Source organism: Octopus bimaculoides, chromosome 15, assembly GCF_046866305.1.
Source record: "Octopus bimaculoides isolate indiv1 chromosome 15, ASM4686630v1, whole genome shotgun sequence".
NCBI classification, from domain to species: Eukaryota; Metazoa; Mollusca; class Cephalopoda; order Octopoda; family Octopodidae; genus Octopus; species Octopus bimaculoides.
Genome location: NC_142942.1, coordinates 57,690,474 through 57,708,750, shown reverse-complemented (window position 1 = coordinate 57,708,750; position 18,277 = coordinate 57,690,474). Strand labels below are relative to the sequence as shown.

The following is an 18,277-nucleotide window of genomic DNA, read 5'->3' as shown; positions in this document are numbered from 1 at the left end:
CTACAGGAATGCCCGCACGGGTCGCCACTGCATGGTGCCAAAGGTACCGTCCACTGCATCTCACATAAGAACGAGATACTGCAGCAGCCTCGGTTTCAGAGGACCTCAGCTCTTCAATGCCCTGCCAAAACATTTGAGAGACATGCAAGACATGGATGCGGAGGTCTTCAAGACAAAACTTGACGCTTTCCTCTCCACGATACCAGACGAACCAATGGCTCGTAATGAGACGCAGTTTAGGGCAGCTGTGTCAAATTCTCTTATACACCAGATGTGCCATCAAAACTCTTGATTGGACCATGTCAGGTGGGGGAGAAGAGCCATGCAAGGAACGTGAAAATCACGGTGGTGCACCAGCATGACCACAGCCACTTGGCTGAAACACATAAATAAATAAATAAATATATATATATATATTTATATATATATATATATATATATATATATATTTATATATATATATATATATATATATATATATATATATATATATATATATATATATATATATATATATATATATATATATATATATATATATATATTTATATATATATATATATATATATATTTATATATATATATATATATATATATTTATATATATATATATATATATATTTATATATTTATATATATATATATATATATATATTTATATATATATATATATATATATTTATATATATATATATATATATATATATATATATATATATATATATATATATATATATATATATATATTTATATATATATATATATATTTTATATATATATATATATTTATATATATATATATATTTATATATATATATATAACATATGCATGGTATGTGATAGAGAGTGTGTTTGTTTACATCCCCATAACTTGATGATTTGGCAAAAGAGACTGAAAAAGTACCAGATTCAAAATCTAAGTACAATGTCCCAGCATAGCCACAGTCCAATGACTAAAACCAGTTAAAGATCATAACACAAGCATTCTCCCCCTCCCCATGCACACACAATAATTGGATATTAATGAATGGTAATGAATAAATTTCTTCCACTGTTTCACAGCTTCATTAATCAAAAAAATTATGATTAGATATATATGTATATTAAATGTGTGTGTGTGTGTGTGTGTGTGTGTATATATATAAACAGCTGCAGCATCATCAGAGAAAGCAGACATTAAATGATGATGATGATGATGATGATTATGTGTGTGTGTGCTGATACCTGTGAAGACATACTTTCTGATTTTACAGTCCTGTACTTGGTGTTAATTCCAGCAACCAACAGACATGGAACCGTACACTGCAGCAGACATATTTGTACTGAATGAATTTTCCAACAAAACACATTTTTATTTTGGTCATCTTTAATTAATTAATTAATTAATTAAATTAATTAATTGGTTGTTTTGTTTTTCAACCTAGTTCTTGTCATTACAATGTTCATTACAAATGGTTCTCTTGTCCATTTTGTTTCTTTTTCTTTTCTTTTTTGTCTTTGTTTTCATGGTGGGGGCAAAGCGGTGGCAGCAGTTTTCATTTTCACACTGAAGAGTAAGGAGAGGACAAATAAGGATTCTAGGTCATGTCATTCCACTATCTCTCTCTCTCTCTCCCAAATATCTATTTTCCCTGCAGTTCTTGAAGGGTTACAGTGTTTGTGTGTATGTATGTATGTGTAGTTGTGTGCTTTTGTAGCTGTTAATTAATCAAGAGGCTAAATTATTAGCTTCGTTATCATTATCTATTTCAATTTTGCTTAACTGAGAACTAATGAATATCACCAGTTGCTTTTAATCTGGTTCAAGAATCATTTCTCTTAAGAAATTAATTTCTAATAAAACAAATGTCATCTCTCTTTCTCTTTTTATAGCACAGAAAATAAGCCGTTGGGGAGTTTTTATATAATAAAATTTTCTTTGTGTAATTTTTGGCATCACATAGAAAGCACCCATGCTAGTACCATGCTTGGTGCCACATAAAATAGTGCTGGTGCCACATAAAAGAGTACCCTTGCTGGTGCCATGTGAAGAAAGTACCTGTGCTGACATCACATTGGAGAGCACCCAGTACACTCTGTAAGGTGGTTAATGTTAGGAAAGGCATTCAACCATAGAAACCATGCCAATACAGACGACTGGAGCCTGGTGCAGCCCTCCAGACCGCTAGCTCCTGTCAAACTGTTCAACCTGTGCCAGCATGGAAAACGAACATTTAATAAATATTTTAATAACAGGAAAATTTAGGTATTATGTGAATGGTTTGTTCAGTTTGTAAAGAATGCCTTTATTTTTCTTCTGTATATTGAAATTTATCAAATACCCCGTTTTTTTTTTATCTAATTTGTTTTTGAAGATTATGTCAAGATATAAATCCTTGCAATTTATTGCATAGGTCTCCCCCCCCCCCCACTTCTGAACATAAATAAGAATTAACTGTTTCCCAATTACAAAAATATAACTAATGAGTGACATTTCTCTTGTATGACTTGTTTTACTTCAGAAGAGAGCAAGGATAAAGCATCCATGTATGGAAGAAACCTTATTGAGTCATTTATATTCAGTGATTGATTTTATATCACTTTGTGTCTACAGAATCAATGAAAATAATGAACTAATTCTTGCTTGTGTCAGGAACTTAAGTTTGACAATAATACTTTTTTATGTTGTCACAAAACTACACACACACACACACACAAAAGAACTACTTGTAGTGGGGTCTACCAAATGTACCTTTTTAGTTTTGAGTCCAGAATAAAATGTGTCTTTGTTAGGTTAATTCTACCCTCTTTCCAAAGATGGCCAGTTACTTGGGGGTTGAATTAATTAACTAACCCCCACCCACAATATTACTGGTCTTGTATCTAAATTAGGAACTATCCTCCTCCTCCTCCTCCTCCTCCTCCTCCTCATGGTAGCAAAGCTGACAGAAGCTCTGGCATGGCGGACAAAAAAGCTTAGTGGCATTTCTTCTGGTTCTTTAAGTTCTAAGTTCAAATTCTGCCAAAACTAACTTTTGCCTTTCATCCTTCTGAGGTTCCTGTAATTGGCTTCTCCTCCCCTCAAAATTGTTGGCTTTGTACCAAAATGACAAAGAATCATCATCATCGTCATCAAAGTTTACTCAGATTATAACCATGAGATTCCTGACTTTTTTTTCTTCTTAATCTCTCCTTTTACTTTCTGATTTCTCTTACCTTTATCTCATCTTATTCTTCACTTCCTGATTTATCTTTTAAACTCTGAGATTACAACTGTATTCCTTCCTTTCACAACTTCTTTTCTTTTTTTTTTTTCATGTTTTCACATACTTTTATCTCCTTCTTGTTTTGTTCTTTTCATTCTCTTTCCCCAAACATTTATTTAATTATCTTTGTTTTCTATTCCCTCACCTTCCTCTTGTTACCATCAATTTTGTGAATGTATGACATCATTTCCAACATAGTGCTCTACGTGATTGATTGCAAATGTTCTCTTCGCTAGACTTCCAAAACCTCACCTTGCTCTTCTTATGATTGCACATGGCCACCAAAACATTTCCAGTTTACTTAAAATATAACAAGTTCATTTACTTCATTATCCAAATATTGATTTCTGTCGGCTAGACAGAAGGTCAGTTCTTGTAATGGTAGTGGTGATGGGGCGGGGGAGGGAGCGGTTCATAACTAAATGAATTCTATCTCACTAGGCTACCAGTATTGATTCCGTTGACTCTACCATCTTTCCCCGGCAGATGACAAAAGTGAACCTGTGATGGGATTTATTATCACAGGACAATAACAATACCAAACCTGGATATTATCAAACTCAAGTCTATTTATTCTCAACATTTAAATATTGCAGCCTTACCAAGTTGTTTGCAACCACTGACTCATTTGCAAAGTTTATATTCTAATATTGAAAAAACTAAAATAAAAATTAAATTTCAAAAACATTCTATTTTTACTCGGTGAGGCTTGTCTGTAAATTTCTTCCTTATTTTAACATCCCTTTTCCATGCTTCCATGGGTTGCCCTTCCTGTCACTACAGCAAGTGAGGGTTTGCATCAGGAAGGAAATCCAGCCATAGAAAAACTGCCTAAATAAAATCCATCTGACCCATGCAAGTATGGGAAAGTGGACATTCGAACAATGATGATGATGATGATGACTAAAATTAGCATGATTTTTAAGACAAGAGTTAAGGTAAGGACATCTCGCAATCACCATTGACCATAGAACTAAACATTGAACGTTTTTATAATCACTCTTTGTGATTTATTGATTCTATACAGATTCAATAATTGAGACACTACTTACCTGTTTCCTTTCTTTTTTTTTTTTTTTACCATTTATTTATTTGTTTGTTTATTTCTCATGCCTGAAGAGGGAGTGCGTTGCTCCTTTATAAACCGTTTTGGTATTCTTCTGTTGATCAGAAAAGGATGAATGGAATGAAACTGGTATGATTAATTATGCTGAGCTTTCTGGTATTGGAAATTTTAGTTTTAGGGTAATGAAGTTAGTGGGGGGAGGGGGGCAGAAAGCAGATATACCACCATTGTTGAAATGCATGAAAATATAAGGTTAATTAAATTAGTTAATTAAAACTGCACTCTTTTATATATCTTGAGCAATCTGTGTTTTACAATATTCAGTTTCAAATGTGTGTATGTTCATATGTATGTGATTGTGTGTGTGCACATATATATAAAGACGGCAATAATCACAAAAAGAAAGCATAAGAGGGACATACTGAAGGAAATGTTGCATTCGTTTAATGCTGTGTGTATATTATGTATGTATATACACGCACCCACACACTCACAAACACATAGAACCTGTTGAAGTAGGTTTTAAAAATAGGGTCTTCTAAAGAAATTCTCTTCTCTCTATCTTACACGGATAGGTGGCATATCCCTGCTTTCTTCCCAGATTTATCACTAATCGGCAGCTAATGCAAAATCGACATGCTTGAGAATATATTATATGTATGTATAAGAAAAAGAAAGAGAGAAAAGAGGGGGTCAGATTTGATCAGCTGATTCAAAACATAATGATTTGGCATTCTTGGCAATCGGCTTTGTTGGGTCATCTTGTTGCCATGGTGACTCAGTCCAGCCTGACCTCCTGTTTTCCCATGACCAACTGGCTGTCCGTTGTCTTCACAACTTGTTTCTATTGGCTCCTCTCCAGTATTCTTAATAATTACACTGGGATGTTATCTCCCCTGGTTTTACTTGAATCCCTTCTAAGGTATATCAATGCATTTCATTTGATGTTTAGGTTCTTTTCTTTTGTTTCATATATATATATATATATATATATACATACATTAATAGAGATAGATAGATAAATAGTGTGTGTTATCCATTAATATTTACTAGCTATCTACAGCCTTACATCTTCTGTATGCTTCTATGTCTATCTTTATGCGTGTCTGTGTGTATGTATGTCTATGTATGCTTATGTATGTCTATGTATGTGTCTGTGCATTTCTATATTTTGTATAATTATTCAGTTGCCTCCACTTCCGATATTGGTCCTTTTCCAGATCACACATTTTAATCCAATAACAAGAAGAAAAAGACTTAAAAAGGATACATATATAAATTGACAAAAATATTTGGAAAGAGAGAGATTAATGTTTAGATCAGTGGATAAAGAAATAGAAATGGAGGGGGGGGGGCGGTTTACTGAAAGATAAATTCTGACGGACAGACAGATTGATTTGTAGACCAACAGATAGGTTGACTGTGGCAGAGAGTGCTACAGACTTGCTGTTTTACAGATGGGTGTTCTTATTTAGTCCCAAATTTATCCTGCTGGAGCATCCCTGTGTGTGTTTTTTCTTTTTTTCTTTAAGATATAGCATATTTAGGACCACATCATCTCACGCAGAGGTTCCAAATCAGCAGACCAAAGACCAGTCTTGGGTCACACACAAAGACTAAATTTTAAAATTCTATTTCTATTTCATTGGCAGTTTGCAGGTCTTTTTGCTAGAATTAAATTATATATCATCCATTTTACTCTATTTTGTTGAGTGTGACTTTCCAATTTGGGAAAATCGCCTTGCATGAAACCAATCTCTGATGCAGAAATGCTTGTGGATTGTAGATTTAACATGTTCTTACTTTTTGTAGACAACTGGATATGAATTAAGGGACGTTGAGTTGCTGTTTTGTTTTAATTTCTAATTATTAAATGTAGATAACAATCAAGAATATTTGGTCAAACTGAGAAAGAGGAAGTAAGCTTTAACACTTTGGAGTGAATTTTGATTTGTAACATTTTTTATTAAATTCTAATAGAGTTATTGCAGCTTAATGCTATTTTAATAGCATTTACCTGAAATTAGAAGCCAAAATTGTTACAATTGACATGAAGTTGGCAGTGAGCTGAAATTGTCCAAGGTCTTTGTTTCAAGTGCACACATGGTTTATCATAGAAGACAAATTGATGTTGAAATTTACTGCTATTATCAACAGACACAAGGAAATAAAAAGAGGGTTGTTCTTGCAGCTATGGTCTCAAACTGCTTCTTAATATTGTAGTTATGCCAAATATGAATATTAAGTTGATAAAAATTATTGTAATATATTAGGTATTGATCTAATGTGTTTTTTTTTTATATATTTGTTTTTAAATGTTGTTGTTGTTGTTGTTGTTATTGTTGCCCTTAGATCTTCCTTTCTGATATGTGTGTGTCTGTGTAAACACACACAATACACAGACTCAGCTCCATTTTGAGAAGTCTTCACTTTTAGTTGTTTTATTTTCCAAGTTATTTTATTGAATGTAAGTAAACTGAATTATCAAACAACATTCTTGTTTTACATATAATTTATTACTTTATTCTCTCTCTCTCTCTCTCTCTCTCTCTCTATCTCTCTCTCTCTCTCTCTCTCTCTCTTTCTCTCCATTTAAAAGAATATATTTTAATTCCTGTAGAATTTGGCAAGCAGTTTTATTATATTCTCTGCACACACACACACATGCAATATGTGTGTCAGTGTTTATACGCACGCATGTACAGAGTTTATATGAATACATAATGTACAAAATCTGTCTATAATAGCATATTATGTGAAGGGCTTGAAACGTGGTATGTGCATATAGCGACACATATTCGGTGTGTCAGTCCAGCAGCATTGCTGTCAATGATGGCTGCTGCTGCTGTTGCTGCTGCTGCTGGTAGTGTGTTAGCAACAAAACTTAGTGTTTCAGTGATGGAGGAGTGCGACGGTGTCGATGGTGCCGATGGTGATAGTGTTTGAACTGGCTGTGTATCAATTGCTGCTCAGTTGTTTCATTCAGCCAACCACCCACCCACCCTCTGCCAGCAGCCATAGCTCTTCCTCTCTCTCTCTCTCTCTCTCTCTCTCTCTGTCCCCCACTGCCTCACACACACACAGCACCTCTACAACTAGTTTAAACCTTGGAAACTTGTTTACTTGGTTGCTCCTCTGCTTCAAGGATTGATGGATCTACATTGTTCATAGTTTGATAGATATGAAACACACACACACACACACATGTAAGTATGTATGTAGATATCTCGATGCACAGATGAACTCTGACCAGTCCCCCCCCCCCCGCCGATTCTGAAAATACAGCAACGTTGAGTGCTGCCAACTGTCTCTGCCTCTGTACATTTATATTGAAAATAAAACTTCCTCCTTATATCACTCGACCTGGTCCTCCTAACCCTTGCTCACTAATGGGCTGCTTGCAACTGCAGTCGTCCTTTGCGTTTCTGTTTTCTTTTTTAAGAAAATATTTTTTTTACTGTTTTGATGTAAGGTGGTTAATTGATGCTATTCATATTGGAGAGAGTCTTCTCTTACTGTATATATATATATATATATATATATATATATATATATATGTGTGTGTGTGTGTGTGTGTAGCTCTCTGCTTAGCTATCTATCTACTCATCTGTATATTTGTATGTATATATATGTATATATATATATATATATATATATCCTTATCTATTGATCAGTCCGTTTATGTCCCTTTCTTTCTCTTAGAGTGTGTCTATGTGCACACACACACACACACACACACACATACACACACACACACACACACACACACACACATACACACACACACACATACACACACATACACACACACACACACACATACACACACATACACACACATACACACACACACACATACACACACACACACACACATACACACACACACACACACACACACATACACACACACATACACACACACACACACACACACAGGTTTCTAGTTTATCTAGCCAAGTATTTGTATTACCGTCTTGTAGAGATGGAAGCATTTGCCAGTATATAGATGTTTTGTGTATATTTTTCTACACCCATGTACTATACGTAAGGGTATGTATGTGTGTGTGTGTGTGTATATGCACATACACTCATTTTTGCTTTTAATCTACAAACGTATTAGTAAACATTTGGTTAGAACATGATAGTATTAAATAAATAAATAAATTTTCCAAATAATAATAATAATAAAAGCAACAAAATGAAAAATAAATAAATGAATAAATTTCATATTTAGCTTGTTCTCTGGAATAGGTTTGCTGAAGCAGAGAAATGGAATGAAGTAGAGGCTTGGTGGTGGTGGTGGAGGGGGAGGGTGGCGGTGTTGTTCGTCATGATTATGATGACATTGGTGATGATGATGATGATGACGATGGCAGTGGTAACAATGACAGTGTTGATGTTGATGATGATGATGATGGTGGTTGTTTCTGTGCAAGAGTCTGCTGCTGCTGTTGCTGTTGCTGCTGTTGTAGCTAAAATGTTTTGGGTTGTTTACAAGTGTCCTGTTAATTTACATTAAACTAAGTATAGAACATGTAGAGACTTCCCCCCCCCCACATGCGCACGCGCATGTGTGTGTGTGTGTGTGTGTGTACGCATGTTTGCGTGTGTGTGTGTGTTTTTCACCATCATTTCCATCTTCTCTTCTCTCTCCAACTGACTGCTTTTAGCAGACTTAACTGGAATATTCCAGGTTGTGTCTGTGTGTATGCTCATATATCTGTGTGTGTGTTTGTGTGTGTGAGGTATGTGTGTGTGTGTGTGTGTGTTGAAATTCATTTACATTCTAGCTCTCTTCTCCTTTTAACTTACGCTACAGAGAAGGGACGGAGCCACATGACTGTTGCTACCAGTCATGATGGTGATGATGGTGATGATGGTGATGATGGTGATGATGGTGATGATGCTGCTAGATATAGTAATATACAGTATTAATAATACAGTTAAATCCCATTCTTGCTTATGCGCACACACAACTCTATGACTATGTGTATTTATGTGTGTACGTCTGCATGTGTATATACTTGTGTGTGTATTTACTTCTGCACACAACCATACACACACTACACAAATATATAGCAGTGTCTATTTCTGTTTCTGTGTGTATATATGTGTGTGTGTGTGTGTTGACTTTTACTCACATCCATACCAACAGGAGTTGAACTGGTTTGCTAGACAATAGTTAATTATCTATAAGTCTACGTAGCATCCCATAACAGCCACAACATCACTTCTGTCAAATTATTTCATGGCTTTTATTAATTGAAGAATTTTATTTCGAATTTTTTTTTTTCTTATGGTTGAAATAACTTTCCCTTTGTCAACTTTTGTGGCAGTTTAGGGCTAAGCATATTTATTCTGACATACAATTGAAGTCAAGAGCTCCTCTGATGGATCTTTAGTGTTATTTCTGTTCCATGTAGCATTGCACATCCATGCCATTAGGAAAAAGAAGAGGATTATGTTTTGGGCAGAGTTCTTTTCTGAAGAGTAGCAGTCATTTTGTTGTATGATGTGTTTTACTGTTATTACAATTGATACCATTATTCTGCAGATGATGACAAGGAATCTGATGATGATGGAATTGGTGGTGGTTGTTGTGGTTGGGTTGTCGTCAGGGCTAATGATATTTTCTTTCTCGCTTTCCATGCAAACTTCATTGTAATTATTTGTCACAGAGAAAATATAATTAGTTTTACTGTTAAATTAACAAAACAGCTAAAGAGTGAAGTGTGCTACCAATGCAATCAGGAACACATTTTTCTGCCAAACAAACAACGATTCTAAAGAGAATAACTTAAATCTACTTGGACCCTGTATCATGTTATTTGATGTTTTTCAAAACAGAACGAAATAAAAATGTTTTGAAACAAAAGGTTCACCTCTCAATTACAAAACTGTGGCATGCCCTCAGCAAAATGTTTAATGTTGGATTCATTGAAGTTAATTTTAGTTTTAGTTGCAAGTATATTAATTTACAGCATAAACGTATGTTCTTTCACAAATGGTATTTGTTCTTTGTGATTTTCAAGAGGATAAGATACTGAAATTTTCATAGGATTTCTCCCCCCCCCCTTCCTATTGTATCTTTAACAGTTATGGTTGTATGGTTAAGAAGCTTCGTTTCACAGCTACATGCTTTCAAGTCCAGTTTCATTTTACAGAATCTTGGAGAAATGTCTTCTACTGTAGCCCTGGGCCAACCAATGCCTTGTGAGTGAATTTGGTAGTCAGAAACTGTGAAAACTCATTCTGTATATCATCATCATTGAATGTCTGTTTTTCATGCGGACATGGATGAATGATTTGAGAGAAGCTGGCAAGGCTAGGGGACTGCGTTACGCTCCAGTTGTCTTCTTTGGCATGGTTTCTATGGTTACATGCCCTTCTTAATGCCAACCACTTTACAGAGTGTATGTGTGTGTATATGTATATCCTTGTGTTTGTCCCTGCTATTGCTTGTTAAGCAGTAGTAAGGACACACAAGCACACATGTGATGGGCTTCCACACAGTTTCCATTTACCAAATTTACTCACAAGGTGTTGGTCATTTTCCATTTCTGAGATTAATTTTCTGTGGGTCAATCATACACAACTTCTTTCCATATTGTCTTTTGTTTACAAACACACACAAACACAAATGGCAGATCTAATGAATGTTGTTCAATCACTTATTACACAGCATAAAGCACAGCCAATGGATCAGTTGAGTTGACCAGTGGTGCAATGTGGTGATGCTAAGAATTCTAAATAAATATACAATGAACTACTTGTAGAAAATGTTTCTTTGAAGCGTGAAATGTAGTGTGTTAAAATTCCATCACACACACACACATACACACACTCTCTCTCTCTTTCTCTCTCTCTCTCTCTCTCTCTCTCTCTCTCTCTCTCTCATGGTTTTCTGTTTTAGACACATTAATGTATTCTTAGCATCCAGGACACATTGTAATGTGGTTGTTGTTAGGAAGGGTATCCTGCTATAGAAACCATGACAAAGCTAACATTGGAATTGGTCTTGCAGCTCCCTAGATTCTATCAAACCACCCAACCCATTCTACCAGCATGGAAAAAAGGATGTTGAATGGTGGTGATGTATATATATGCTTATGTGTGTGTGTGTGTGTGTGTGTGTGTGTGTGTGTGTGTGTGTGTGTGTGTGTGTATGTGTGTGCATAACCAACTTTTGAACTATCAATTTGGATCTGAATTATTATAATTTACATATTTCCTTGCCCAACAACATCCAACTGGCTTTCACTGTATAGTTTGATCGTAATGTATCATAGCACAATCACTCTATGCCGCTTCCTAGCAACAGTGAGCTGTCCTATTGCTGTTCTATAAGGTTGGTATTAAGTAGACTTAACTAAAGGCAAAAACTGTTAATTTTCATAATGGACATTATTATAGTCCCACACAAAGTTAATCTTTCTGAGGATTTTTAACAGAAGCATTTATATTGAAATGTGATGAAACTGAATCCTGCCTGTTTTCTCTTTGTTATTTTTATTATTAAAATTAGCTTGTGTAAGACTCTGGGGATATATATATATATACATATATATATATGTATATATATATATATATATATATATATATATATATATATATATATATATATATATATATACTTATAAACACACACACACATGCACACATTATGTAGATATATATAAATATATACACCCACACATACACCCACATACAGTCATGTATATATATATATATATAGAATATATTGTATATAATAAATCATGTGCACAGTGAACAGGATTGTTATTACATATATTATATGCATATATATTATAATATACTTGTATATTATACATGTATGCTACATGTATTATACATGTGTATTTATATGCAACATAGATATATTTTCTACATAATATGCTTGTATGTTATATAATATATAAATATGTATGTGTGAATATATGTGTGGAAAAGCTTGGGATAAATATTAAGCCTCCACCAAACAGAGGCCTTCTTAGAAGCTTCAGGGACGGTTTCTGCTATCTGTGAAGTGAATGGTTTTATTAAAAGGAATTGGAATAAGTACTTCACTCTTCTCGTTAGTCATAGTTTGAAACTCTTTCATCTGTCACGTGTTGATTGGTTCTTTAGTTTTGGCCATTAGAAACGCTGCGTTTTGCTTACAGTTGCAATTAACCATGATCAACCTTGCATTCAATAGCTTCATTTCCATTCTTTGCTCTCATGAGGGGCTTCTATAGGCTCGGTTCCTGGAATGACTTAGTTATCCTTCGGTTATTATCATTCATGAACAATAATAATAATAATGATAGTAATGATGACAACATTGCTGGTTCAACTGAATTGCTGTGGCAGCCATGTTAACTGATTATTAGTGTTGATGTAGTTACTGGTGTCTTCATGTTTTATCACCAGACCTCTTCAGTCGCAGTTATAGGTTTCTCATTCACTTCTCATTATATAGAATAAACTCAGTTAAATTTTGGGTTTAGCTGTGGACAGTATCAACTCTTGATTTTTAATTCTTTAATGTCTCAATTCTTTCCATTTTCTTTCCTTTTTCTTTCTCTTTTTTTTTTTTGCAATATTAATGTATCTAACATTACTTTTTGCCATTATTACTACTACTACAACTATTACTACTACTACTACTACTACTTGTTTATTTTATTATCTAATGCAATCTAATTAAATTGCGTTGTGAAGATGTGGAATTCCATCACCATTATATTCTCTGAACTCATCTCTTTCTCTCCTCGGTTAATGTCTGCATTATTGTAGTTGTTGTAATAATTGTTGTTGATGTTCTGCGTACAATTTCAACATCTAACCTTTGTAACTCAAAATGTCTGCATTTATTAAGTCAGTGCGTGTTCTTGATATTGTCTCGTGTAAAGTCAGCTTACTTCTCGTTGTCTTCTTCCTCTCTTTCACCATTTAAAGCAATATGGCAGTATTTCTGAAGGCCAATTCGCTTTTACTTTTTTTTTTTTCACATTATTTCTTCCTTTTCCTTTTATTTATATCCACACACACACACGCGCACACACACACATGCACATACACACACGCACACGCACACACACATACACACACACACATGTGCATGTGTGTGCATTTATATATACACACACACACACACGCACATACATATATTTGACAAAAACAAGCCAGGTCGTTGTTGTTGTTGTTGTTATTGCTATTCCTATTTACACTTTAAAAAAAAAAATTTTTTCTATGATGTCAACTAAAATTTTCATTTTAATGTTTGTGATTTCCATTATTTTCATCTTCTTCACATTTTAAAATTAATTTCAAATTTTTAATATATACATGCATATTTTTTTTTTTTTGTCTCAGTTTTAATGATATTCTGCATAATTTTCCTTCTGATCCAGTTAAGAGTGTATATAAATATATGTATATAAATATATATATGATTATATATATATATTTCCCTGGCCACATCTGGTCCACATCTTATCAACGTTTATTAGACAGTCTGCAATAACAACCTAAATGTTGATTTCTTTTGACTAGGCACAAGACGAGATTTTGTAGGGGAGGTGCGCAGTCATTTGAATCAAAGCCAGTATATTACTGGTACTTATTTTATCGACTCTCAAAATGATGAAAAGCAAAAATCAACCCCATCAGGATTTGAACTCAGAACAGTGAGGTACTGAACTATACATGGGAAAAAGAAAAGAAAAAAATAAAGAAAAAAACACAAAAAGAATATGTAAACAAATATATATAAAAAAAAAACAAAGACAAAATATGCACTCTACTCTGTTGGTTATCCTCCCCTCTTCCTTCCCGCACAGACAGTGATGTTATCCTTGGTAGATTTGCTGAGTCCTTATGTGTCCTGACAAACCAGACAGACTGAAAATGCGTGTGTTATTCTTAGGCGTTTGATTGGTTACTACCTCCATGTCATAAGTGTGCTTGGCAGGACTGATCTCTGCTACTACTTAACAACTGAAACAACAACAACAACAGCAACTTTTTGTGGACATAAGCATCGCATTGGATAAACACTTCTACAAATGCAGACAAATTGTTTGCGAATTGTTCAAATCCGTATTTCATGGTTGGATGAGGTACTCTTTAGCTTCAGCCTATAAAAAGTGTGTCTGAATAGGACTATTTTTATCACTTGGTCAACCAATTTAAATAGCCGAGTCTTTTACCGAAAGATCCAAAGCAATTCCTGCATTGTTTTTTGTTTCTTAATTAGACATGGATAGTCTATTTATTTATTTTGTGTTGTGTTGTGTTGTGTGTATAGGGTAATTCTACCCGACTCAGCAACATTGTAACACAAGCATTTATTCTGTTGACACAGTCACCTGGAGGAATAGAAGACAAACGGGTCAGGATATAATTCGAACCCTCACATTATATTCTGATGTCTTTAAATATCTATCAAGTATTTAGTCCAGAACTTTGCTGCTTTTTTCTCTTTCTGTTTCATTTTTTATTTCTTCTTCTGCCGGCATGCTGTTCTCGTTTCATAAAATTATTGAAACTAGAAATGGGTTTTCTTGGAATGTACACATATAGATGTTTGGCAGCAGCAGCAGCAGAACAATTCAAATAACGATCCTAACTGAAGTTATTATGATGAAGAATTCTGTTATAAATAAAACTGAAGGAGTGTAATTTGTAGAGAAAGTGACATGAGTTGGACATTGGGCCTTGTGCAAGGAGTAGTGGCTTAGGTCTCGAACCATGGCTCCTATATTGTCACAGTCTTAACACACAAGAAACGAAGGAGAGCAAAAAGAAACTGTGGGTGCCTGTAGGGGTAAGATATAAAATCAATTGAAGTCTTCGTCATTTAACTCTTCTGTATTAATAAAAGCCTGACTTGGAAAGTTAACTTCAATATTGGCTTTCTCGTTTTGTTTACTCAACTTGATGGTGTTCTACAGCAACTACAACAGATTAAGAAACAATGGGTTACAGACATTGAGACACAAAGTTTGCTTGTTTCAACAAAGAAGAAAATCTGCCATCATTATCATCATCATCATTACAATCTTCTCATGAACAACTTGCTTCATAAAAAGGATACCTTTGTTTTGGTTTTTGTTTTTTTGTTATTTTTGCATTGCTGAGACTGGCTCCAGTAATTTGTCTCACCCATCTCTCCTCTCTCCTTTTTTTTTTAATGAGGAAACTCTCTAGAAAATCCAAATAAATATTCACCCATGATGGAATATTGCTCTGACAAATTGAGGCAACCAGCGTAATACCAGTTATTGAACTTGTGATATTTTAAGTAACATTCAGCAGAAGGACATCCTTCTTCTATTTAGTCAGAAATAAACTCTCTGTCCTTCTCTCTCTCTTTCACTGCAAGCCATCATGGCTTCCTACAAGTCATCATGTTATCTGCTCTTAGTATTCTATAAAGACGAAAAAAAAAAAAAAAGAAATTGCTGGCTGTGAACCCATCTGCACATAAAAAGCCATTGTCACTGGATAATGTGATTCCTGACAACAACTATATCTGGAAATGATGAGATGGTCATGTTTGGAACACTTTTGATCATAGTTCTGCTAAATCAGGGTTGTCCTGAGGTTAAGCAACAACAACAACTGCCACTGTACCTACAAACAAAGGCTGGAGCCCTTATCTGATCATTTGTCCTCTAGACAGAGCAGTTTCCCTCAAATTTACATCATATCATGAAAACAGATTGACACATTAGATAATGTAGTCCAAGAGACAATATGGGAAAACAAGATGGGATGGTCATGGCAGGAACAGTTGACTTGATGTTAAATAACAACAACCACCACTGTGCTTATGAGCCAAAGATGAAGCCCCTACACACTCATTTGCCTGCTAGAAATAGTGATCAAATCTTCCTCAAATGTACATCATATCATTGGTAAAAAAAAAATTGGACACATTAGATAATGTAGTCCAAGAGACACTATGCCTGGAAAACAAGATGGGATGGTCATGGCAGTAAATCCTTTGATCCACAGATCTACTCAATCTGGACTAACCTGGGACTAAACAACCACTGTATACTGTGTTTCTCACCAACATCCTTTCATTAACCAATCAACCAAGCACTATGTTACATCATTCTTGGGAACAGCTACGTCATGGAGCTAAGTTCTCCCCCCCCCTCACCCCTACTATGTGACCATTGAGTACATAAAAAAAATCTAATTTTGCAACTGCCACATGGGACAGACTTTCATTCATTCCTTTACCATTCTGATCTGTAGAGACCACCCAATGTGATGGGTAAATGTTCCTTCTCAGAACAAGCTGATAAAATAAAAAAACTACAGGAAAATATTCTAATCTATTGCTTAGTTATATTATTTTCATATCTGTCGACTTCCCTCTTTGCACATTTGTACGTGTCTATTTACCTGTGTGAGTGTGTGTGAATTACATATAATATTTTTAATAACAGTTTGCCTCAACTCCACATGACTTGAAGTTTTGTGGGTGGGTAGGACGTGGTCATCTCATCAGATGCTAGGAACGGACTGCTTCTAGAATCTGAAAGAACTGTCGGTCATGTTGAGCTGAGCCGAGCCACTATTAAAAATATATGTAAGTCCTACCAAATATATTGAATGCTACTTTCTTTTGTTTGTTCACTCACTCGTGTGTGTTTGTGTGTATGTATGTGTGTGTTTGTGTGTATGTATGTGTGTATACAAGTATGTATGAATGTGTGCATGTGTACATATCTGTGTATGTATACATACATGTCTCTCTCTGTATGGAAGTTTCTGTGTGTGTGTGAGTGTATTTATATATTTATATGTTGACAGGCAGATGTCTGACACAATAAATAGCACAAACAGCAGCTGATTTGGAATGTTATGTCGTTAAAGACGTTGGCTTTCTCTTCTCATATAAGCTGTTTACTCAATTAGTTGAGCTGTGCATCTGTCTTCACCTTTCAGACTCTTTCAGTTTGGACGGTTGATGACTGCATAAATATGTTACAGCAACCAATGATCAAGTCAACAGCAAAGCTAGGGGGAGATGGAAAGGATTAAGTCTTTGGTGTTGTTGTTGTTATTATTCTGTATATATTTGTTTTATTAGTATTTGTTTTTTATTTTTTGCTGTTTATTTTTAATCAGCAGATAATTAATAATAAACTGCCATAAATATTTTTTTTTTTGTTGCTGATGACACTCTGAAAGATAATGCTGGGGCAGATGGCATGAAATTAATAATTTCTAATCGGAAATTATGTAAATCTAAAATTCAAAGAAAGAAAGAAACAAACAAACAAACATATAAAGAAATAAATATACTAGCACTTTCAGCTTTAACTTTAACTGAAGGATTAGAAAGAAAAGAAAAAAAAAACTGAAAGAAATAACAAAACAAAGCTAAAAAGCTGGGTGGTGGGGATTTACGTATTTAAAAGCATTTTTTATTTGGTCAGTTTATGCTATTATCTAATACCTTATGATTGCTGTGTACATATGTGTGTGTGTGTATGTGTGTGTGTGTGTGTATGAGTTTCTCTCTTTCTCTCTCTCTATATGTGTGTGTGTGTGTGTATTTGTCCATACATTGTTTTTAAGTTTGAAAGAATATGATTTTTAAACAGGTGAGGAAATCCAGAATTGAAAGTAAAATGAAACAGGAAACAGCTTCTGTTACCATTGTGGCATATTAATTAATTCCGTATTAATGCCATTGCATATTCTCTCCATTATTCATCAGTGACATTCTATAGTGTTGGCCTCTCTCTCTCTCTCTCTTTCTTTCCCCACTTCTCACTCATATCACATCTCTCTCTCTCTCTCTCTCTCTCTCTCTCTCTCTCACTCTCCATCATCTCTTTACTTTATCACCTCCCCCATCACCATCCATCCAACACCACCCCCAACCATAAACTTTGCTATATTTGTGTCTGCAAGATCAATGCAGTGTCATTGTTTTTGCATAGGCATTTTTGAT

General features: G+C 34.6%; 1 long non-coding RNA gene across 1 annotated transcript in view; it reads left to right on the top strand.

Annotated features, from left to right (window-relative positions):
- Positions 1-16,649, top strand: part of LOC149132550 (uncharacterized) — a 115,996-nt gene extending 99,347 nt beyond the window's left edge. The window contains exon 2 of the long non-coding RNA XR_016244493.1: positions 13,852-16,649. This is a non-coding gene — a long non-coding RNA (uncharacterized LOC149132550). The remainder of the gene's footprint in view (positions 1-13,851) is intronic.
- The last annotated feature ends 1,628 nt before the right edge of the window (positions 16,650-18,277 follow it).